Genomic DNA, 26,214 nt, shown 5'->3' with positions numbered 1-26,214 from the left:
AAGAAGCGAACCCATCAACCTGTCTCCAATCCAATAGGAGTGAAGAATAAAGGCATGTAAAGAAGACTTAAACATCTGATAAACATCACGACAGTTTCAATCCTGGTACGAATGTCTGCGATTACACCCTTGATTTGAAAGAGAAACAGTATGTCAAATCTAAAGTATCACCTATGATGTAACGTCTACATCATGAAGGATTAGTATGAGATCAGATAAGTTACGAAGAATAGAATCTCTGTGCTAAGTGTAACAGGGTTAATATTATTTTAATATCTGTGCTTGTTTCATTGTAATTTATATTTTAAAATGTATGTAACTTATATTGTTAAATGTGTATTGCACAAGTTTCACCTGTTCTCTAAATTTGTAGAAGCTTCTCGCTCGTAAAAATCGACTTTATTAAATATGTGCGTAAAGGTCAGTATTGTTGCGAGCTAAATTTTCGAGAATTTCTCCTAATGAATATAGAAGATAGACGTCACAACACGCGAAGAGAATTGTTCGATTGTTAAAATTGCTGTTAATTAATTTAGATTGTTAAAGGAGTTGCTGTTAATTGGCTTCGAATGTTAAATTTGCTGTTAATTAACGTAGGTTGTTAAAGCTGTTCCTGCTAATTAACTTACATTGTTAAAGGAATTGGTGTTAATTAATATAGATTATTTAGATATCGATGCTTTTAATAAACTTAGATTGTTAAAGGAGTTGTTGTGAATTAACGTAGAATGCTAAAAAAACTGCTGTTAATTAATGTACGTTGTTAAAAGAGTTGCTGTTAATTAACTGTTAAAGATTGTTAAAGGAGCTGTTGATTATTTCTATTGTTGTTGAGGTTTAACTTTGTCGAAATATGTGTTAAACCTGTCTTTGACATTACGGCGTGCCACCTTATTAGCATACACAAATCATTTATATAAAATACAGCAATCCTGTTTGTGATCGCTACTGCATTAACAATTTCTGAAACAAAAGACTATAAAATTACGTTAAAAGGACTATCGTATATTCTTATAAAATTTACAAAATTACCATTTATACAATCAATCTGAATTTTATTATCGCAGCTTGAATGTTCGTAGTTCGAACCTAAAAAATATTCGGAGCTGACATGCATGAATTTAAAGAAAAATCCAGTTAAGTAAGGAGGAAACCTCCTTAGACCAGAATTAAGCTGAATGTTTTATTCTTAGTTTAACCTGAAACATCTCATAATTCTCAACTGGAGAAATTTCAGTTTAAATAAAATCCATAAGTGAAATAGTTTTTTATTTGCATCCAAGCTTCAAAGGCTATTTCGTTTATATTTAAAACGCAGAAGCTTAGCTCAGTCTTAAACCTGAAAACAGTACAACCAGAAAATATTGGGTGCAAAAGCCATATTAGATCAGAAGTAAATATGAGAGAACTTGGTTCACAACTAACGCATAGTTTTAACTTCCCTATAATATTGGCCCGGCATGACCAGGTGGTTAAGGCACTCGACTCGTAATCGGAAGGTCGCGGGTTGGATTCCCCGTCGCACCAAACATCCTCGCCTTTTCATCTGTGAAGGCGTTATAAAGTGACGGTCAATCCCACTATTCGTTGGTAAAAGAGTAGCCCAAGATTTGGCGGTGGGTGGTGATGACTAGTTGCCTTCCCTGCAGTCTTATACTGCTAAATTAGGAACGGCTAGCATAGATAGCCCTCGTGTAGCTTTACCCAAAATTCGAAAAACAAACAAACCCTATAATTCAAGCTTAAGCCGAACAAACAAAATGATCCCAGTTCGTAACTTCAGATAAAAAGCTTGCATACCTATTAAAACGTAATTTACGTTTAACCTGACAGAAGATAACTTTGAAACGCGAATTTGAAAAGTTTCTTTGTTTAAATTTCAGCAGATAATATTCGGGTTTATTTCAAGCTGAAGTGTTCCCTTAAAACTAAGGATCAAAATAAAAAAGTCAAACCTGAAGATTTTAAAAGTAAGACTTTACTGAAAAGTAGAATACCTTAAACCAAAAAACCCAAGCAAAACCAGAACAATCATCATTCACACTTAGAGAAGAAACTAATATAAACTAAATGTTCAGCAGAAATTTAAATGTGAAAAATTCTTTATATTTAAACTAAATTTTAAAACTTCTAATTTCACATTCAACAAGACACACGTTTACAAAACAATGGTCGCGCTAAACATGCTCGCCCTCCCAGCCGTGGGGGTGTATAATGTGACGGTCAATCCCACTATTCGTTGGTAAAAGAGTAGCCCAAGAGTTGGCGGTGGGTGGTGATGACTAGCTGCCTTCCCTCTAGTCTTACACTGCTAAATTAGGGACGGCTAGCACAGATAGCCCTCGAGTAGCTTTGTGCGAAATTCCAAAACAAACAAATAAACAAAACAATGGTTTTATATACTACTACTCTCCCAGTTAGCACGAAGCCTGAACTGTACATAGATTATTATAATAAGAGTAGGAAGGGTAAATCTGGTAAGAAGAATTTGATCAAAATATTTTACATGTCCGTAAATACCCAAGTCATTTAACAGGGTATATCCTGGGGGGGGAAAAGGTTGTGTAGAACAGAGCAAGTTAAACAAAACAATGTCCTGAACAATAACACCACTTCTTAATTATCATTTTAAAATTAAATTCTAGTAAAGTGAGATTCATCTACAAGAGTTTACAGCGTAAATTATCAACACGGATGCACTGTTTTAGACCACTATGCTATCTCTTCATTTCAGTACTTCAGTCAAGCCTCAGGCCCTCACGTCATCAGTTTTAACCTAATAGCTATGAAGAGCATTTCACCATTAAGATATCAACACAGATGAAGCGTGTTTGGCTAGTAATCTATTCCTTTGTTTCAACATTTTCATCTAACCTCAGGCCTTTCAGTCGTCAGTTAACCTTATGGCGAAAGCAATTGACCACTAAAAGTATGACTAAAAATAATAAACAAAAAAACGTGCTAAAGTTGTCAAATACTAGTTCAGATAAAGTTTACCTAGTGGAATTTTATTTTTTTACTGGTCATCCATTGTCCGTTATTTACTGCATGTTTTGTATTCTCTTCAAGTGAAACATGATGAAGTTTCCCCTTTGAATGGACATCTTTTTGAACGTAGAACAAATGTATAACGACTGTTTTTAATGAAAGTGTTTAGATCTATATGGAAATCAAAGGAAACTGACGTTCTGATATTCGGAACAGTTTTATCCAAACGTTCAATCCTATATCTAGTGTCAGGACAGTCTTTCAAATTATCAGTGGAGTCACTAGCACACTTTTAGAGAGATTTAACAAAATGTTCCACTTCCCATCTAATTGGTTGGCTTGAATCCATATAACAGACATTTTAATCGCTGCCAAGACTATAATGAAAACTCTGATACAGATTAAACACGTTTCTTTTTTATCTGCTCTTACTAGGTCAGTTTCAGTAAATGAAATTCAAGTTTATGTGAAGTGATACACCGTCACAGCCAAGTATACGGAGATAAGGACAGGGCCAGTAAATATTTCTTTTCAAGGGGAGAGAAGCCTATATTATATATTAAATCAATAATTTGTACTCAAATCTAAATTGCTTCTTAATTTGTTTCAGACACACAAAGTTGCCAAGCTAAAATAGTGGATGAATATGAAAGAAGTTATCTTGACTAAGAGAGACATTTTTTTATTCGGTACTGGGATCGAAGATAATGGTTTGCACGTGTATTACAGGCCTGACATGGCCTAGCGCGTAAGGCGTGCGACTCGTAATCCGAGGATCGCGGGTTCGCGCCCGCGTCGTGCTAAACATGCTCGCCCTCCCAGCCGTGGGGGCGTGTATAATGTGACGGTCAATCCCACTATTCGTTGGTAAAAGAGTAGCCCAAGAGTTGGCGGTGGGTGGTGATGACTAGCTGCCTTCCCTCTAGTCTTACACTGCTAAATTAGGGACGGCTAGCACAGATAGCCCTCGAGTAGCTTTGTGCGAAATTCCAAAACAAACAAACAAACAACGTGTATTACAATAGTAACAATAAAGATAATTTTCAAGATTATTTTATCAGGTTATCTTACTAGGTTATTTTTCTGAACTATAAGTTCAGTAATAACAATAACAGACATTTATCGTCCTCTCATTATTATTTTATATTGTAGGCTAACTTTCTCATACGTATTTGAAGCTGTACACAATACATCTCAGCAAGACTTTCTCTGTGAGACAAATCTTTTTAAACTTCTAAACATGTAGGTATTTCCAATTAAGTTTGATTTTTACCTATTTTAAAACAAATTTTAAGATTTTTTAAATTTCTTATTCACTCAGACGACGAGCTCGCTGTTGCTGCGCACGTGGATGACAAGATCTCTTGCGCTATTGGTTTCTTGCGTGCTTCTAACGATCACCGTCATTGCCGTTTCTTTATTTCTAGAATCTAGGACATTGTTGCCACTAGAATATGTATGTAAAAGATTGGTCGGGCTCCTACAGTTCATTCAATCGGTATTAAAATACTTAGGTTTAAGGTTAATCGATATGTATATATTTTTAGAAAATAAAATACTCGTAACTTAGAAGAACATTACTAGCTGAGAATTTTCGCAAATTCTTTTGTCAATATTACTATCTGTTAATGACACAGCATGGCCAAGCGTGCTAAGGCGTTCGACTCGTAATCCGAGGGTCGCGGGTTCGAATCCCGGTCGCACCAAACATGCTCGCCCTTTAAGTCGTGGATGTGTTATAATGTGACGGTCAATCCCACTATTCGTTGGTGAAAGAGTAGACCAAGAGTTGGCGGTAGGTGCTGCTGACTAGCTGCCTTTCCTCCAGTCTTACACTGCTAAATTAAGGACGGCTAGCGCAGATAACCCTCATGTAGCTTTTCGTGAAATTCAAAACAAACAAACTATCTGTTAATACTTTCAATGCTATGTCACAACATAAAACGCGGTCTCCTTTCTTCGGATTAAAACATATTTAAGCCTGTTATCAATATTATTTATAAAAGACGTAACGTAAGTTACATGGTATGACTAAATCATCTTTTTACGAACAGTTGTTAATTTTAATATATGTATTTACGTCTGTCCAAATGAGGCTTAGAATTATCATTAATTCTCCTGACTTCTCATAACGTAATGTTTTATTTGTTGTTTAACATATAAAATTTCAATTTAACAAGTGAAACTCTCTCAGCCAATTAACACGTAAACTCCAGTTAACCGAAAAATTAACCTGCAGCTGTAAGCGTATTATAATAATGACAGTCAATCATGCTATGTGGTTCAAAGCAGGATAATACTCTGTATTCTAAAATTCCTGGTACTGGTATAGAAACTTTAATTACGAGTGCAAAACAACGTTTCGACCAAAAAGAGTTTGCAAACTGAAGACGACCTAAGAAGGTCAAAATTTTGTTCTGTAATTTATTTTAATTAAAGTTTTAATACTTATATTAACAGTATTGTGAATACATCTTTACTTGAAGGGGGCTTCTCGTCATCAGGAAGGATATAGCTATTGTTATAGCAAGTCTTGCTGACTGCCTGTCTTCTTCTTGGTCAGCAGTTCAGAATTAGATTCAGCTATTCTTAAACCATAGATTTGTTGCTAGCCCCTGCGAGCTTAAGGTGTTGTTAATTTGGAAACACAGAATACATATGTTCTAATTACATGCAGCTATTCTACCAGCATATGAGATCCTAGATGGTCTCAGAAAGCAATGAAAAAGACACATTTAAAGTCGTGAAGTATACTTTATTTTTCCAGGGCTGATATTAGTTAAGTAGATTTGTTTTCTGAAGAATCACTGAGTAGTATATGGGTTAGTGGGTGGGGAATTGTGAAATGTACCTAAAGTCTGAAATGATTAAACCATTATCATTTTTATTTTTCCTGGTTGTTGATAATGGATTGTGTAATAATTATGCACCTCAGTGTCTATTTATGAGAATCGATCCGTCAGAGCCACCTACAAATATTTTACTAATCATAACCTCCAAAATACAAACCTTTTTTTCATAACTTTTATTCAAGTGATGCTCAGGCATTGTACCTTCATTAATAACTTTATTTTTTATTACTGAATTTACAGCAGGTTTGTTTATTTGTTTTTTGAATTTCGCGCAAAGCCACACGAGGGCTTTCTGCGCTAGTTGTCCCTAATTTAGCAGTGTAAGACTAGAAGGAAGGCAGCTAGTCATCACTAACCCCCGCCAATTATTGGGCTACTCTTTTACCAACAAATAGTGGGATTATAACGCCTCCACGGTTGAAAGGGGAGCATGTTTGGTGCGACCAGGATTCGAACCCGCGACCCTCGGATTACGATTTAAACGCCTTAACACACTTGGCCATGCCAGGCCGCGGGTTAAGGCGTCCGACTCGTAATATTAAGGTCGCGGGTTCGAATCCCCATCACACAAAACGTGCTCGCTCTTTCAGCCATGGGGCCGTTATTATGTGACGGTCAATCCCACTATTCGTTGGTAAAAGAGTAGTCCAAGAGTTGGCGATGGGTGGTGATGACTAGCTGCCTTCCCTCTAGTCTTACCCTGCTAAATTAGGGACGGCTAGCGCAGAAAGCGCTCGTGTGGCTTTGCGCGATTACGACGCCATTTCCCAATTGTAGATATCTTCATTTGTGTATTAGCTACACGGTTTTAAGTGAAGTGCGATTTTTCGTTTGGCGGATTTCATTCAAAAAACTCAAACAAACTAACAAGCATTTAAAGGCAGACTTGAGATGCACATTGAGAATCGTAAAAAAACATACATCGTTCATCTTCTATGACAAATTTTTTTGAAACTTTGTACTGTATCCAAACTTTCGTGGATAAATCTCATAATTCTTAAAGTACTTTTGATAAAATTTACTTCACTTAGACAGTAGTTTTCTTTTTGAGGATATAACTATTCTGAATATAGTTTTAGTTGTAATCAACTGTTTTGGATTTTGCATGGCTTATTGGAACTACTTATTTCTTGATCCAAAGCTGTATGAAAGAACAAGGAATGTTTTTCTTAGAACTTTGAATGGGAATCAGGGAAAACAAATCTTTAGTCTTGTGGCTCTCAAACTGAAAAACAATACCACATTATGCCACGTCTTCCCTTACCATCAGTTTAGTAGACAATATTGAACTTTCTAACCCCTTTTGTTTTCGGAGACTCCGATTTTTAAACAGATTATTTTTCCCCATGACAACATTTGACTGTTTTGACAACAACTGGCTATATTGGATGTATTGACAATAATAGGCTTCATTAACAATTGACTGTATTCAACTAAATCGATAACCTCTAAATGTGTAACTTTGGCGTTGAGGGAGAATTCTACTGTCGAAACTGGTGTTAACTAAAATTTTATTAAGTGCGTTTAGATGAGAAAAAATAAATATTTTTACATTACTAAACCTATATTGAACATTTGTTCGTTTGTTTTGAATTATGTACAAAGCTACACAATAGGCTACCAGTACTCTGCCCACCACGGGTATCGAAACCCAGTTTTTAGCGATGTGAGTTCGCAGACAGGCATACCTCTGTGCCACTGGCAGGCTATATAGTGAATAAACTGTGGTCCGTCTTCAGGTGTTACTCAACGTGGTAAGCAACAGCTTCGATGGACTATGACTGGGGTCAAGTATGGCCCAGTGGTTAGCGTTCCGAGTAATGGAGCCGGGGTTCAGTTACAGCTTGGATATCTCTTCATGACGAGAAACCCACTTGAAATAAAAATGTATATCAGAACGGTTGGTATGGGTATTAACGTTTTTCCTGATAAAGCAGAGAACAACGTTTCGACCTAGGAAAAAAACCTTAGATATCTATCATCGTGGGATCATTCCTGAGAAGCAGATTGTTTTGTTAATAGTGTAATTCTTCTCTTCAGCTGTTATTCAACGTGTTAAGTAATAACTGAATATATACGACCGTGCGACAACAGTTTAGGAACAGATTTGTTTAATACTTCGCTTCATTATTATCTGTTATTCGACGTTTCGAAAAGATCAGTTTGAATACTTATCACTTGTGTTTTAGACCGCTACTCGTGTTTAAACTTCACTCACCCAATAATTTTGTACCATCCGTTAGGTGGAGCAGCTAATGAATTTTACAACTGCAAAATTATTTGTTTGTTTGCAATTAAAGACAGCTACGCAGTGGACTATCTGTGCTCTGCCAACCACGGTTTCTAGCGTTGCAAGTCCACATACCTGCTATTGTGCTACTAGAGGATGGGGACAATTATAAAGAAAATAACGTTTAGCTACGAGCAAGTTCTATATTAATTATTTTGATCCATAAGCTTGAAATTTGTTCTTAGTGAAATTCATCTCCCTATAAGACAGTGGTTCCCAACCTTTTTTATGCCCCGCACCCTTAAAAAATTTCATATGTTCTCGCACCCCTCACAGCAATTATGTATTTAAGAATAAAGGTGAAAGTGGCTAAAACAAATTTTTATAATTAGTTTTTAATGATATATAAACAACAACGAAACATTTTGAAAAGAAAAAATATTACAAGAAACTAAAAGTTGCATAAACCCAACATGGCCGACAAAAAATAAATTTTCATCCATGCAAGAAATGAAATCTCGCACCCCCTAGAACGCTATCTCGCACCCCTGGTTGGGAACCACTGCTTTAAGGATTCACATTCCTAACGAGTTATATCCAGGATTTAGGTACATCCAAGCAGGGTTTTTTTTTGTACTTATGTTTTACGCCTTTTAGTTGTTTGCTTACGAAATCATATTAGAACAACTATGCAAAATGGAAACTTATGATTCTGAAATTGTCGATTTGTGATACAATCGTATCGAAACAAATCCACGGATCCATCCAGTTCAAATACATATACCAAAGCGTTTGTGATTAAGGAATTATTCCTAGAAAACTGGCAAACATTATCTCTATTCATTTTGGTAAACAGAGCGTAAACAGTTCTTATAACACTAAAAAATAAACAACATTTCTATACATTACAAAACTTGTTTGTTTGCTCACCCTAACGCAATGCCACATTGTGCTATATTTTGCGTCCACTGTGGGAATCGAATCCCGGATCTTGGATCTGTAACACCGCAGATTCACCAATGTCCCATCTGGGGACGTATTGAACACTGCTTTCGAGTTTTGAGTATATTTTTTGTTAAAACGTAAAATAATTTTCTGAAAACAAGTTATATTATAGGAAATTTCTAATTAGCTTTTTTTTTTTTTGTTAATTATAATTAGTAATTAGTAATACAAAATATACAACATTCATAATACAGATAACAACAAATTTGAAAAATAAGAACTATATCAGAAACACAAGGCGATAATGATTTACTAAACTTACCTAATACAGACATATCCGAACAAGTGGACAGTAGGTATTCTTTCAAAGCTATGGTTAAAGCAAGGTAATATCCATGTCATTGTTCGACTATCGTTTCTCGTTTACATCTGAAAACACACCTTGGAATGAGATGAATAGTAACTACAATGCTTCACTTTACCATCGTCGTCCTACCTGGTTTTTTAATTAATTAATTATTCGTCACGATACCACGTGAATAACACGCGAGCTACTATGTAAACTGCCCTTAGACCAGTTGAGCCAAACACCGAGGAAATCTCGGGATGATTTGCTCGCGTGTCGTTTCGTTGTTTCGTAGAGAGCATCTGATAGTGACGTCACACCAGCTGGTTAGGTAAATGTCATGTGTTTCGTGTCGAACTATAAAAGAGACAAAGTGATGCATAACACAAAAAATAGGCAATTACACAGTACGACGACGAAAACTAAGTAAATGTAAAACTAAGTAAGTGCTCAGGGAAAAAGAGTAGAATGGTAAGCAGGGATAAAAACAGTAGACATGTACCGGGAAGATAAAGTCTGGATAAACAGTGAGTGACATAAAAAACTACACACAGAATTACTGGATAGTTACACACACGAAGCAAGTCTAGCTAGATATACACATGTTGAAAGTTCGTACAGATACGGAGAGCGAGAGGAAAACGATTGCATAAAAAATCTGGATACACAGAACAAACTGATAGGCAGAAAGAGAAACTGAAAACTAGATGAGAGAAAGAAAAGTACAGTACATACATAACAAAGAGAATTAAAATTCTGGCGAACACAGAAAGAGAAAAATGTAATAAACGTACAAATATATAATATAGATACAAAGTAGAAAGAGAAACAGATGTATATATAAAGAAAGAAAACTAGAGTATTACGTAGAATGAAAGACATGATTAATTCACAATAATTAAAAACTACGTTGATGGAGAGAGGGAGGTAACATATATATGTATATATATAGAATTTCTCGATATATACTCAGAGAAACAACAGCTAGATAGATACATGAGAAAGAGAGAAAGTTAAATAGAGAAAAAGGCATTACTAACTTATGTAGATACACTTAAAACTAGTTTATAAAATACAATGTATTTAGTTTAGCAGAAAGACTATATGTGTAATAATTGAAATAATAATTATTATAGTTGATATATACACAGAAACGAAGGGAAAGACAAGGCAGATATATTGATATAAATAGTAAGATTAGGTAATTATAAATAGAGAGGATGATAAAGTATTTATAAATATATATAGAGAAAGACAGATATAAAAAAGATAAATAGGTACACGTTCATTGTGAAGGAGAAGATAGATAGACAATCAAAGTGCATATAAATGGAACGAGGAAAATACTAGACAGAAACATAAAACAAGAAACACTAGATCGAATAAAAAAAAAAAGATTGTTTAGATAAATACACTGAGAAAGAACAAGTTTGCTTTGTGTGGAATATCGCGAGAGTTGGGGAATGCCTACCTAATAATTTATCAGTAAAAGGACTACTTGGAAGGCAGCTAGTCATTATCTCACACCACCAGCTCTTGTGCTATTATCTTACCAACAAAAAGTGGGCTTGACAACCACGTTAGAACGCCCTCACAACTGAAAGAGCGACGGGGACTCCAACTCGCGACCCGTAAATAGCAAGTCAAGAGCTCCAACAATCAAGTCACGCTAAGTATTAAAGAGCAAATAGCAGATAAACTCACACAGAGAAACCCAAATGAAGGAAAGTGAACGCAATATGAACATAGACGAAAACTTTATAACTACATATATACAGAAAGGTCAACTGTATCCATTGTATAAACAGAAATAAAGACCAGATAGACAGACACAAAGAAAGGAGAGCTGGACGAATGGAAAAAAAGGTACAGTAAAAAGGAAAAAGACCAAATAGATACACAGAGACGGAAAAAACTAGGAAGATACTGAGAAGAAAGGCTAAATAAATACACAGATACAGAAGAATGAAATAGATATAGAGAAGAAAAGGCTAAATAAAAAACCCAGGTACAGAAGAATGAAACAGATACAGAGAAGAAAGGCTAAATAAAAAACCCAGATACAGAAGAATGAAACAGATACAGAGAAGAAAGGCTAAATAGGTACACAGATACAGAAAAGAAAGGCTAAATAGGTACACAGATATAAAAGAATGAAACAGATACAGAGAAGAAAAGCTAAATAGATTGACAGATATAGAAGAACGAGACAGATATAGAGAAGAAAGGTTAAATAGATACACAGATACGGAAGAACGAGATAGATAGATAGATACGGAGAAGAAAAGCTAAAAAGATACATAGGTATAGAAAAACGAGATTGATATGGAGAAGAGAAGACTAAATAGATAAGTAGAGATAGAAGAATGAGATAAAATAAGAAGGAGAGAAAAAAATATAGGCATATCCAGAGAAATATTAATATTATATGAATATAAATATGGAGGAATAGAATACTGATCTAGAAACAGATCAACTGGACACAAAAATAAAATGAGATACAACTTGGTAGATTCAGAGAGATACAAAATGGGAGAAATGTTTACATTTAGAAAGAGCAAAAGTAAGCAATAGATATAGAAATTAAACATTTAAAATTAACATTACATTAGTTTTAATTAACATTACATTAGTTTTAATTAACATTGCATTAGTTTTAATTAACATTACATTAATTTTAATTAACATTACATTAATTTTAATTAACATTACATTAGTTTTAATTAACATTGCATTAGTTTTCAACTTAAACTCCATCTTATGCGCATATAAGTTAAACGGCCTGGCCAAAAATTAAAATTTAAGATTGAGGTATTTCTATCTCTAATTTAGAGCTACTGACCAAAAGGAAGGCAGTCAGTCAGAGAAACCGTCATCACGAGGGCTTTGCCATTTTTGAAATGAAAAACGGAAACTGTTATAATGTATCCATAACTGAAAGTGCAAAACTTCATCAACTGCCGAATCCTAGGCCTCCTGACGTCATATTCAGCCTCAAGCTGAAAATATTTATGTTAATTCTTTCTCGTTTGAGAAAGAAAACTATCATTTATTCTATAATTTTTGTTAAGCCTAATTATCAGTCTAGGTTTTAATGAGTTTTTCGTTAAATATACTCGAGCTGAGCCACAAACCCTAAAAAAAAACGACAACATAATCTTGTTTATCTATGAGCAAAGAGAAAACGTGAAACAAAAATTCGGATTTGGATTGCATGCATGTAATTCAACAGAATGAAGCCAAATCATATCTGATTGTATTGTTTCTATAAGTGTTAGAAAGTCCTTTTATACAAGTATGGGTTTTAAATGTTGAAGGAACTCACATGTTCTTAAAAAGAAACAAGTATTCAGCTTTGAAGTTTATTAACTTAGTAATTTTAATACTTCTTAATGAATACAGAAACTTCTGAACTTAAACTCAACAAAATGTTGGTTATTTACTTTGATTCTCTGTAGACGTTTGAATTGTCGCTTATAGTCTGTTTAGAAAAAATTTATTTAAAGGCAACTGAAGGAATTCGATTAGTCCAGGACAAAAATAAAACTAAATTAAAGTTTCTAGAAGTGCTGTAAAGATAAGTACCTATGGTTTACTTGGTGCTATTTATTAGTTTTTAAATTATTTTTATAAGGTGATTAATCGTGGTTTGATAAGTCTAATATGTATTTAAGCTTCTTTATTAACTCAGTATCGTGTTGTTTGGAAGAGGACGTGGTCCAATGGTTAATGTGTGCGTGAACTGTGAACCTGAGTTTTCATGGTTCTGTACTTTCGGGCCGTGGATACGCCATAAGAGTGACAGTCAGATTAGCTTATTTGGTCAAATAATAGCATCCCAAGGGTTTGTGGGTGAATATGATGGTTACAAGAAGTTTAATTATTAAAACTTCAAGTGTGAGGCTTGTTATGAAAAAGAAACGTCAATACATACTTGTCCATCATCATTCTATGACAACTGATAAGTATATAAAACAAAATATTTGGTGAACGACCTTTTTTTAGAATAATAACTGAAAATTTAAAACAACGAGCACAACTTCTCTACGATAACACTCAAATGAAAGCACATTTTATCTGTTAAGATCCTTGAAAGACCACAACAAATAACTGGAGTTGCTAACCAGTTGAGGGACACCTGAATATTCGCAGATGCTCCTATGAACAGTTCTTTTTTTTTCTAATAATTGAATAATTATAGATGGCTCTGCTGGATAATTATAGATGGCTCTGTTTTGTTCAGAATTTCGATAGCTGTTCCTAAGTTAGTAGTCATAGCCCAGAAGGATGACAGCTGGTAAACATCAACAACTCTTTGGTTACTCTTTTACTAACGAATATTAAGATTGATTGTAACATTATAATATTTCCACAGCTGAAAGGACGAGCATGTTCGGTAAAGAGGTTTCGAAACTGCGACCTTCATGTTGTGAGTAGAACGTTCTAACCACCAGGGCAATCTGACAATCATATCTGAGGTCCCAAATGTTAGAAATGGAACTAGCACGAGGTATTATTTGTTGGTTAACAAACTGTTTAGAATAGAGAAAATATAAGGTAAATGTAGAGGGCACCTACTCAGAGTATTTTACTCCTGAGGCAGGTGTTTATCAGGGAGAAGCAGTTAGCCTATACTCTTTAATTGTCTACATAAGATACATCCCTTACCCGATACAGATTTCTACCATACCTCTCAGTTTGCAGATGGTACGCCAATATGAAGAGTTCCAACAAGTCTTTCATAACAGCCGCCAACTCACAACCTGCTGAACCATTAAAAGTAAATAATACAGTATCAATGACAGTGTCATTTGCTGAGCACGTGGATTATTGTAAAATATAATATATTCTGGCAGTGCTTCTAGTATGTTTATATTACCGTTTATTGGCTTTATGTTTTGTTGATTATGTTAATTAACTGGATGGCTTGTTGTTCGTTTTTAACCTTATCGGTTTCTATCACTTATGTATGAGGACTAGTATTAAGCATACAGTTACAGTTGTGATGAACGTTACATGAACGCTGATACAAAATACACAGTTACAATTGTGATGAATGTTGTATGAAAGCTGATACATAGTACACAGTTACAGTTGTGGTGAACGTTATATGAAAGCCGATACAAAATACACAGTTACAGTTACAGTTGTGATGAATGTTACATGAAAGCTGATACATAGTACACAGTTACAGTTGTGGTGAATACAGAACACACACATTTACAATAGTAGCGAATGTCGAGTGAAGACTGAAGTAGCTCACACATTTTTATTGACATCAAACATAGATTTACAGTTAGTGAACGGTAAATGAAGACTGGCATGGAGCATACATTTACATAAGTTGTAAATGATTTCTTTGGTTTGTAAGAAAATAATTAACAATTAATATTCGATAACTGTAAAATATGATAAAGCAAACAAGGTATTTTTTGTTGTTATTTTGGTTTGATATAACATGATCTTAATGATGCATTATTTTATTTACTTACACGAGTATCAAATGGATTAGCTAACCCTATTTTTTAAAGTGTCAGTTTTGTAAGCCTGATTGGAAATATTTAGTGTGCTTATAAAGTATTTTGTGCAATACACCTTGCTAAATACATTAAAGAGTACAAAATATTTCATACACAAATAACAAATTATTGTCTGTTTGACAACAATACTAAAGCAAATAAATTTACAGCTCCTACCTTTCTTTGCTAATATTCAACATCACGCAAGAAGTCTCTGACATTATCATTCACTTTTGACATTTTAGTAGATTACCTACTAGAGGACGTGCGCGAAGTAGCAGTTTTGCTAGGTTTGCTTCGTAACGTTGAGAAATGGGCGTGTTTGAAGAAAATGGACGAGATATCAGATGTCTATGTGAAATTTGTTAGAGTACTAGTAATATCAGTGTCGTTATATAGACAAAAGAAATTTTACGAATTCATGCTCTATATATACACATATATATCTGATAAGCACTTTGAATTAAATACAAGTGTTTTTTTCTTAATGCTACATCCAATTATTTCCTCAATTTAGTCTGAAGTTTCTTTGAATAAATAAACCTTAAATCAGAAAACTGCCTAATCGATGCACTCCAGTGACACAGTGGTATGTCTCCGGACTTACAACGCCAGACATTTGGGTTAAATACCCGTGGTGAGCAGATCACAACTAACTACGTATCTTGTGTAGCTTTCTGCTTAACTTCAAACAAACAAACAAGCTTATTCCAATGCTACTTATTAGCACAAAATAAGAGCACCTACAAAGTTTGTGCACATGAAACATTTTATGAGAATGAGGGTTTTATAATTTCAAGTTTTAACATTTCGTTCCACACTTGAAAGGATTTTTAGCATTTGCTCAAGCGCAAACAAGACTGACATCCTTGAGGGGCACGGCACGGCCAGTTGGTTAAGGCACTCGACTCATAATCTTAGGGTCGCGGGTTCGAACTCCAGTCACACCAAACATGGTCTCCCTTTCAGCCGTGGGGACGTTATAATGTGCTGTCAATCCCACTACTCGTTGGTAAAAGAGTAGCCCAAGAGCTGGCGGTGGGTGGTGATGACTAGCTGCATTCCCTCTAGTCTTACACTGCGAAATTATGGACGGCTAGCGCAGATAGCTCTTGCGTAGCTTGAAGTGAAATTCAAAACAAATCAAACCAAACTTATCCTTGAGCCAATACGAACTGCTTAAGTTATATTCATTCACAGTTTGCCTGGAAGCAAGGGTGAAGACCAGTTGCAACGCTTTATTTCATCATTTATTGTCAGAATTATTATTATTGTTAGAATTATCATTTTTGTTATAATTATCAGCTTCCTCAAAATATTTTATTTGTTTGAAGTTAAGCATCAAGCTACACAAAGGACTACCAGTTCTCTGCTTACCACGGGTAACGAGTCTTGGTTTCTATCGTTGTAAGTCCCACAGATATATAATTCTCAAAACTAACTAAAGGAGGCGCTGTTATTGTTAATTCAATTATTTCTGTCTTTAAAACAACCCCTGTTATTATTTGATGTTTTAGTAACAATTTCAACAAACCGTAAAATTAGCTTCTACATTTAGGCAGGGAATGACATAGGGTTAGTGTGCCATGATTCGCGTCCTGTTGTTAAAAAAAAAAATCGGTCTCCCATTTATGGAGCCATTGGTAATGGGAGGGTTATAAGAATGACAATCAAATTCCACTATTTCACTGTTCCCTAGCTACATTTTCCAGTCTATTACTTGAAAATTGGGGTCCGGTTAACAAAGGGTCTGACAGTTACTGGTGGTCAAGGCATCAGACGAGTAATCTGAAGGGAGCAGTTTCGTATCTTGTGCTCGTCTTTCTAACTGTGGCGGCGTTATAACGCAACGGTTAACCCCTCTATTCGTTGATAAAGAATTCCCGAACATTTAGCGGTGGGCGGTGTTCAATAGCCACCTTTCCTCTAAACTATCACTTAAAAGTTAGGAGTGGCCAGCGCAGATAACCCTTGAATAACTTTACGCAAAATTGAAAACAAACAAACAAAACTAACATACAAACAAACCTCTATATTTTATGTGTCCTCCAGTGGCACAGCCGCACGCCTGCGTACTTACAACGCTAGAAACCAAGGTTTTGAGTGCGTGTGTGTTCTTATAGCAAAGCAACCTCAGGCTATCTACTGAGTCCACTGAGGGGATTCGAACCTCTGATTTTAGCGTTTTAAATCCGTAGACTTCCCTCTGTACCAGCGGAGAACCCGGGTTTTTGATACCCGTGGTGAACAAAGCATGGATACATCATTGTGTACCTTTTCTATAAACAGATTTTATTAGTAAAATAAATAAGACAATAATTTCAAATTTTGGTGCATTCTATTTATCCCACTAATTTTGTAGGAAAATATTTCAATAAAACTTATATCCTAAATTCAAAATTTTAGACTTTATAATTTAACTTTCGTTTATGTGATCGTAAAACAATAAGAAGTTTTCTTCACGATTACTGTCACAAATCTCGTTGGTGATTTTTCGTGACGAATATTTTTAACGTTTCTGCGAATGTTTGGGGTATTTCGATGATCGATAACAATATTAAATGAATATGTGTGTGGTTTTAATATTTCCAGTTAATTTCTGGCGCCCCTCAATCGCACAAACTCAAACCACTAGAAACCGGGTTTCGATACCGTGGTGGGCAGATTATAGAGAGCCCATTATGTAGCTATGTGCTTAATTCCAAACAAACAAGCATTTTTGAAAAACATATTGTCATTCAGTTATCTTCTACAGTACTAGAAAAGTATTTTTTAATACATTGTGTACAATATTCAAATAATGTTATTTAATTTGGCAATACAACATTGTGAAAGTAGAGGGCGTTAATGAAAGTATTGAGCACTATATTCCAAGAAGCAGTAAATAAGCTAAGTTCTATCAATAACACTATTTAGTATCCCGTTTAAAATACCTGTACAATTACTGAGAGAATAGATTACTGTTTAATATGTCAAATACAGTTTCGAAAGAAAATGCTATGTGTGTATGTATGTGTATGTGTTTTCTTATAGTAAAGCCACATCGGGCTCTCTGTTGAGTCCAACAAGGGAAGGGATGTTGCATTAAAAAAACAGGGAATATGTCTATTGTGCCATCTGTTTGCATTTTGAATTTCGCGCAAAGCTACATTAGAGCTATCTGTGTTAGCCGTCCATAATTTAGCAATGTAAAGCTAGAGGGAAAACAGTTAGTCATCACCACCCACCGCTAACTCTCGGTCTACTATTTCACCACGAATTAGCAGGATTGACCGTCACTTTATAGTGGCTCCATGGCTGAAAGGGCGAGTATGCTTGGTGTAACGAGGATTCGAATTCGCAATCCTCAGATTACGACTTGACTACTAAATTAGGACGGCTAGCGCAAATAACCATACTGTAGCTTTGCGCGAAATTCAAAACGAACGAACAAACTTCACATTAAAAAAAAAACGTGCTGCTGAGTGCATTAAAATCGTTTTATAACATGTTTATGACTGAATGTTATTCGTAATTATTCATGTCAACCGCGTACGTTGTAAAATATTTAATACGCGATTCTATTAATAATGGGATGAAAGTTGAAATACAGATATACGAAATGTTCAATGCGTATCATGGGTAATTCTTTTTATATGGCCATCAGATAATGCTGTCTTATATATATAGTCAATTCAATATTCTAAATGATAAAAGTAAAGTAGGAAAGAAGTTTAATATTTCTACTTACTTCATATAGCTCTAGATAAAGCAAACTCGTTGTAACAGCTATAATGACAACTTATTCTCTACTGTCGCATATGAAATGGAACCAAAAATTTGAAGGTAATAATACATTTTATTACATTTAAACTTTAAGGCATACACGACAGCGAATCGTCAAATGTCAGCTTGTACTCCAAACCTCTTTAACGAAAGAACCCATTACAACAAAATTGCTGGTTCGCAGAAGCTATTAAAGATGAGGACTTTGTGGTGTTTAACTGCGATAATGACTATTCGATGACACTTTAGTTATATTTAACTCCTGTTAAATGTCACACGATAAACATACGTAAACGATTCTCTGTCAGGGGAAGTGTAATCATGACTGAGAGGGAAAATTTTGGAAGTCTTAGTAACCAGTTTACAAGCACTTTTTGTCCTTCTTCAAAACCCTAGAACTTCTTGTATTTCCTACTTTCGTAATCATAAAATAGAAGTAAAACTGACACTAAAATTATGTGATATGATATTCCCCGAAGATGGAAACTGCTGGCGCCATCTTCTCTCGCAAATTATCACACTTAAAAAACAAACAAACAAGCTAAAAACTCGGTTTCGATATCCGTGGTAGGCACAGAACTGATAGCCGTTGTACAGCTTAAATGCAAACTAAATAAACATTTTGACAAATACAAATGAAAAAAAACACAATCCCATACAAACCAAATCAAAAAGCAAAAGTTGGAATTATTTTCATGCTATCAACATTCGAGTTTTAATAGCAAGTTTGGTCTGGTGGTTAAGGCGCTCGTCTCGCAATTTGCGGGTCGCAGGTTCGAATATCGTCACTGAACATGTTCACTAATCCAGCCATAAAGGCATATTAAACATGACACTCAATTCCACTATTTGTTGGTAAAAGGGTAGCCCAGGAGCTGACAGTGAGTGGCATTGAACAGCAACCTTCCCTCTAGTCTAATTTTGTCTGTTTGTTTGTTTGTTTTGAATTTCACGCAAAGCTACATGAAGGTTGTCTGCACCAGCAGTCCATAATTTTGCAATGTAAGACTAGAGGGAAGGCAGCTAGTCATCACCACCCACCGCCAACTCTTGGGCTACTCTTTTACCAACGAATAATGGGATTGATCATCACATTATAATGCCCCCACGGCTGAAAGAGTGAGAATGTTTGGTGTAAGGGTGATTCGAACTCGCAACCTTCTAGTCTGGAACTGCTAATTAGAGACGGCTAGCGCAGATAGTACTCGAATAATACTTGCGCGAAAATTAAAACAAACAGAAACAATAATCAGTCTACTTAGAAGACGAATTTAGTAGGGCACGTGTTTTTAGTCGGGGTTTATATTTGGAAAGGTGGAATCTAAATCTCTTTATGAAAAATGTTTGTGAGAAGCTCTATTCTCTTCTGGTGCTTGAAGATTTGCATGCAGCAAGAGTTCCACCCTAGGCTCCTCTTTGCATGCCCTATTGGTAGGTCAAACAATCTGGTTTCGTGTACAAAGCTGAATTTTACATTTAGAAACATCTATTTTTGGTTTAAAATTTCCATGGTGCAATTATTTTAATTTTATCCTTGAGTATGTGTGTTTGTGTGTGTTTTCTTATAGCAAAGCCACATCGGACTATCTGCTGAGCCTACCGTAGACTTACCGCTGTACCAGCATGGGACTTTTTCCTTATATTCTATGATTTACACGAAGGTAGGATGTTATCTATGTTGCGTTCTACTTGTCTTATAACGAGGTAAAAAAGTAAGATCTGGGAGTTAAGTCAGTAAATGTTAAATAGACTTAAGTGGTGAGTTCTATAGGGGACATAAATGCAGATGGAATATTGAAATAGAGTGAATCCCTGATGTAAAGGTATAAATAAAATCTGTATTGTACATACTTATAGCTATTATTATAATTTATAATTTACCTGATTTATGCCGCATGTATTATAACTGAAACACAGTAACTGTAGCATACATACAAAGTCACATACTATGGTAGCAATCTGATGTTTGCGTTAGACGTATACTTTGTTTGACTTAGATATTAAGATTATGCCTCTGTGTCATGTTTTCTTTTCTGAAATTCAAGTTTGGACAAATAAAACCAAAAACAAAAAAAAACAGGAAAATGTTTCTCTATCAGCTACAAAACTTAATAAAACTAACTTTTCTATACTCCAATGATCATTATGATATCATCAATTCCCTGCCCAGAAATTATTCATGTTATTCTACACCAAGGATCCTTGTGATATGTTCATGCAACATCGTCAGTTTCTTGTCCAGAGATGATTCATGTTATTCTTCACCAACGATCCTTATGATATGTTCATGCAACAACGTCAGTTTCCTGTCTAGAGAAGGTTCGTGTTATTCTACACCAACGATCCTTATGATATGTTCATGCAACAACGTCAGTTTCTTGTCCAGAGATGATTCATGTTATTCTTCACCAACGATCCTTATGATATGTTCATGCAACAACGTCAGTTTCCTGTCTAGAGATGGTTCATATTATTCTTCACCAACGATTCTTATGATATGTTCATGCAACAACGTCAGTTTTCTGTCCAGAGATGGTTCGTGTTATTCTACCCGACGATCCTTATGATATGTTTATGCAACAACGTCAGTTTTCTGTCCAGAGATGGTTCGTGTTATTCTACACCAACGGTCCTTATGATATGTTCATGCAACAACGTCAGTTTTCTGTCCAGAGATGGTTCGTGTTATTCTACACCGACGATCCTTATGATATGTTCATGCAACAACGTCAGTTTTCTGTCCAGAGATGGTTCGTGTTATTCTACACCAACGATCCTTATGATATGTTCGTGCAACAACGTCAATTTCGTATCCTATTGTTGACCTAATATGCTATAATATAATTGTTACATCTAGCTATATTCACTTTTTGCTCAATGTCTTAGCAGTGCACTGATGCATGTAGCTTTGAAGACGGTTCAGACTTAGATGGCGGTTCAGGTTAATTCATTCTTACGTTATTGGTGTTTCTATTATTTTGTTGTTAAACCTATTGAAAGAGGGTGTAATAGAGAGACCATTATCAAACAACAATTATTCATGTTTAGTTTTGCTTTATATATATATATATATATATGAGAATACGTCCGTAAATGCCATTGACCAGGATATTTTTATGTCGTACATTCCATATAAATATTGTGAGTTTGTTTTGAATATGAGTTAAGAATTTTAATAATATTTAGTTAATGCTAAAGAAAACGAAATATACTCTGCAGTTATTTTTGTATAATGTTATGCACTTTTAATAACTTAAGAAAAGCAGGATGAGTTGGTTTTGGTTATTTTGTCATATGGTTAAACTATTCAGATAGAAAATTAATTATTTAATGTTTACATGTACGAAGGACACAAAATGTTTTAATTAGTGCATAAAATCTTGCTTAAGAGAATTCCTTCATTAACCCGACTGCTTTATGAAATCGGAAGAACCCGAAGAAAAATGATTAACATTATTTTGCATGCCTTAAATATAGTAGTTTTAAAATCGAATGCTTTTTTTAAAAGTTTTTGCTAAAGTTTTATATGAAAATAAGTTAAACCATAAAGCTAACTAATTAATATCTCTTTGCTAACCTGAAGATGACTAAAAAAGGTCTAAACCTTGTTCTTTACTTTATTTTAATAAACGTTTTAATACCCTTTGAGATTATTTAACTGACATCCAAAGAGTTTTCTATTTTATTTACTGATCTTATGGGACTTTAAATCTATTGTTCTATTTTGCCTCATAACGAACATTATCGGAATAGCAATTTATTTGGATGACATCTCTACTGCCTGTAAATACGTGGATCTCACTTCCTATTCCATTCCCATGATTCAAAATTTTAACGTTTTGCCACCAGTCTATTCTGAAATATTATAGCTGGTGTTTACGTATATAGTAGCCACAGTTACCATAGGCCTTACAGCAACTTCGTTCATTATAAATGGTGTTGTATGCAATGGCTTTGGCTGTGAACTATTACCCTGCAATAAATGTTTCATTGCAAGAGAAATCGATGCAGAAAGAGACAGTTTTAGGTATCATCATCTTTTGGAAATTTTCAAATTTCAACTATTACAAAAAGGCAGTCAGGACTTTTAATCTATATAGTTATAGATCAAAAACTAAAGGCAAAGAGATAATTGCTATCCTAAATTATGGGCAGTTTTCTTTATAATTACAAAACTTCAACATTTCTATTTAAAATCAATGTATCAAGCTGTTGCATATGAAATGTTGGATTTTCACGTGCAAATTTCAAACTCAATTTTTTGTGGTTTGGAGAAAAGCATTGTCGTAAATCTGTCATAATTCAGTCTTACTTTATTTTTCTTATTTCAGAAACTAAATTATATTTATATTGATATGTGTCACCATGGATAAAATTTATATTAGTGTAATTTTTTTGTACGAATTTAAGCTTGGACATAATACGACGACGGCAGTTCGTAATATCAATCATGCATTTGGTGATGGCACAGCTGATGAGCGAACAACATAGCGTTGGTTTAGAAGATTTCGCTCTGGTGTCATAAGCCTTGAAAATGAACCTTAAGGTATCTCCCTCAGATAGCCATTAATGAGGAAGAATTAAGGCCTTAGTTAAATAGATAGCCCCCTAGTGGAACAGCATCAGATAGCCATTAATGAGGAAGAATTAAGGCCTTAGTTAAATAGATAGCCCCCTAGTGGAACAGCAGTACGTCTGCTCACTTACAACGCTAGAAACTGGGTTTCGATGCTCGTGGTGGGCAGAACTCAAATAGACCATTGTGTATCTTTGTGCTTAATTCCAAACAGATAACTATAAAAATTAATCGGATACCAGCCACGGATACCAGCCAACCAGTGAAAGAGCTGGCTGACAAACTTAATGCTCATTATTCAACAATTTCCCGACATCTTGAACCAATTGGTACCTCATAAATTGACTGAAAAACCTGAAACAAAGCGAGTTGAAATTTGTTCTTCACTCCCTACTTGCAACAAAAATAACCCGTTTCTCCATAGAATTGTCACCTGTCATGAAAAATGGATTTTTGTTTCGAAATCAACGACCATCCGGACAGTGACTTCACTATGAAGCACAAATCCATATACTAAATCAGCTCTTCATCCTAAGAAGCTTACGGTCAGTGTTTGGTGGTCGTCAGTAGGTGTGATTCATTCTTAAACCCAAAATAAACAATCACAACAAAGAAATATTGTTAGGAACTTGAAATTATGCGTCACCAGATGTCACGTAAGCTTCTACCAACAGCCAATCACAGTGGACCCATAGTGCTTCGTGACAAGGCTCGACCTCGTGCCTCACACATTCAGTCGAAACACTAAACGAACTTCAGTATGAAACTTTATCTAATCCATTATTTTCATCATATCTTTCCCCTACATATCATCACTGTTAAACGTTTGGATCGTTTTTAAAGTAAAAAAAGTATGCAAACCAACGGTCAGTTGGAAATGCTTTTGAAAACTTCGTTGTGTCAAAGGACGCCAGATTATTTAAAGACAACATTTTCAAACTTACAACTCATCGGCAGAAGAGTATTGCTTCTAAAGGAGCTTATTTTAAATAAATAAAGTAAACAAGAAAAATATGTACTTGTTTCACATTTTCATTTAAAAATCCGACATTTCATGTGCGACAGCCTGATAAAAAGAACTGAACAGTATTTGTGTATATTTGATATGTAGTAATCGTGTTGACCTTATTGGCAGGGTCGGACAAAGCCAGGTAGTTAGGGCCATCGTCTTAAACTCTGATAGTTGCGGGTTCGAATTCCAGTCCCACTAAACATGCTCGTTCTTTCAGTCGTGGAGGTGTTATAATGTGATGATCAATTCCACTATTCGTTGGTAAAAGAGTACCCCAAGAGTTGGTGGTGGATGGTGATGACTTTAGCTGCCTTTCCTCTAGTCTTGCACTGCAAAATTAGGGACGGCTAGCGCAGATAGCCCTCGTGTAGCTCAGCGCAAAATTCAAAACAAACCAAACCAAAACGGATCCGTATAATACGGATCTAGACAACAGATTTTGCAATTTGAGAAGGAAGTATTTGTTAATAATCACTGTGTTGTTGGTCTCGAATGTAAATATAAAAAAGTTGCATGACTAGTGTCTTGGACCTAAATCTTTAAGCTCCTTCAAGAAAAGACATAAAATCATATTTTATCTGATATATATATATACAGTGCAGAGTTACATATCCTATTACATAGGAATAGCCATTCCTATTCAAGCTAATAATAAGTCATGTCAGAAATAGTTACAAAAGGGTTTTAATTTTATTTCGATTACTTTGAATGAACAGTTCTATTTTAGAACCGTTAAATGACTAAAGTATATATATATATAACAGGAAACACTAAAAGAAGTTTTAATATCCAGTTGTTTCTCAGATGCTAAATGAGTCTAAGTATGGCTAACCATTCTATTATTCAAAAGATGTGTAGAAGTACGAATAATAGTGGTAAGCCTTGAATAATTAACCTTTCCTATTTCTATCAGCTAGCTACAGAGTTCTCTATTTAACAGCATGGGCGGTGACAAGTTCTAGAAAGAACGATATTTTTTCTCTAAAGTGCTATGTAATCAGCAGACGAATACAGAAACAAAAGTTTTTAGCTATTGATCCTTCGAAAAGTTTCCAAAGGTTTACTACACGCAAAGTAAAGTGGACAAAATGGATTTTTTTTTTTTAATTCTCTTTCAAATTTCTTATAATTTTTACATAGAAACTTTGAATGTGATTCAATCCTGGATTAGCTTCGAATTGTAAGTAAAATATAGTTTTATATATTACTATAATCAGTTCTCTTTAGATGATATACTGATACTGTTAACAACACATGCAACTTTTAAAAGGAGTTTATACCTACCCCCCCCCCAGGGATAAGGTTTGGTTTGGTTGTTTGGTTTTCGTTTTGAATTTCGCGCAAAGCTACACGAGGGCTATATGTCCTAGCCATTCTTACTTTAGCAGTGTAAGACTAGAGGGAAGGCAGCTAGTCATCACCACCCACCGCCAACTCTTGGGCTACTCTTTTACCATCGAATAGTGGGATTGACCGTCACATTATAACGCCCCCACGGCTGAAAGGGCGAGCATGTTTGGCGCGACGGGGATGCGAACCCGCAACCCTCAGATTACGAGTCGCACGCCTTAACACGCTTGGCCATGTCAGGCTGTGACAGAAAAATAGCCCATTACCCCTTTATTCTCAAACAAGTCCACGTTTTTTAGCATTATAAGCCTTCAGAATTATCGCCAAGCTACAGGGGGGTGAATGGAGTTCTATACTGGTGATCAAGTATATGTGCTTCTATAAAAATTAAATGCTAATTTTTATTATATAAAAAATATGTTGTTTGATAGTTACCAATAACCGTTTCTGCACATTATGTTACTTTTAATATCAATATAACAATTTAGTAAGGACGTATCTGAATGACAATTAATGCAGAGATAACATATTACTTCGCGATAACGTTTTTATACTTATGATACTGTTAATAGTTGGTTTGGAAGATTTTTGTGTCAATTTCCATATTTCTAGTCGCTGCTATAGTGCCATC

The 26,214-nt window shown here is 35.1% G+C and overlaps 1 protein-coding gene across 1 annotated transcript in view; it reads right to left on the bottom strand.

Annotated features, from left to right (window-relative positions):
* The window catches only part of LOC143255999 (dual specificity calcium/calmodulin-dependent 3',5'-cyclic nucleotide phosphodiesterase 1A-like), a 463,989-nt gene extending 449,852 nt beyond the window's left edge, over positions 1–14,137 (bottom strand). The window contains exons 1-2 of the mRNA XM_076512519.1: positions 14,052–14,137; positions 9,338–9,718 (exon numbers count right to left, since the gene is read on the bottom strand). The gene's annotated coding sequence lies outside the window, so the exon portion shown is untranslated. The remainder of the gene's footprint in view (positions 1–9,337; positions 9,719–14,051) is intronic.
* Positions 14,138–26,214: the final 12,077 nt, after the last annotated feature.

The sequence above is a fragment of the Tachypleus tridentatus genome, chromosome 7 (genome assembly GCF_004210375.1).
Source record: "Tachypleus tridentatus isolate NWPU-2018 chromosome 7, ASM421037v1, whole genome shotgun sequence".
Taxonomy (NCBI): Eukaryota; Metazoa; Arthropoda; class Merostomata; order Xiphosura; family Limulidae; genus Tachypleus; species Tachypleus tridentatus.
This window is presented reverse-complemented; position numbering and strand designations above follow the sequence as displayed.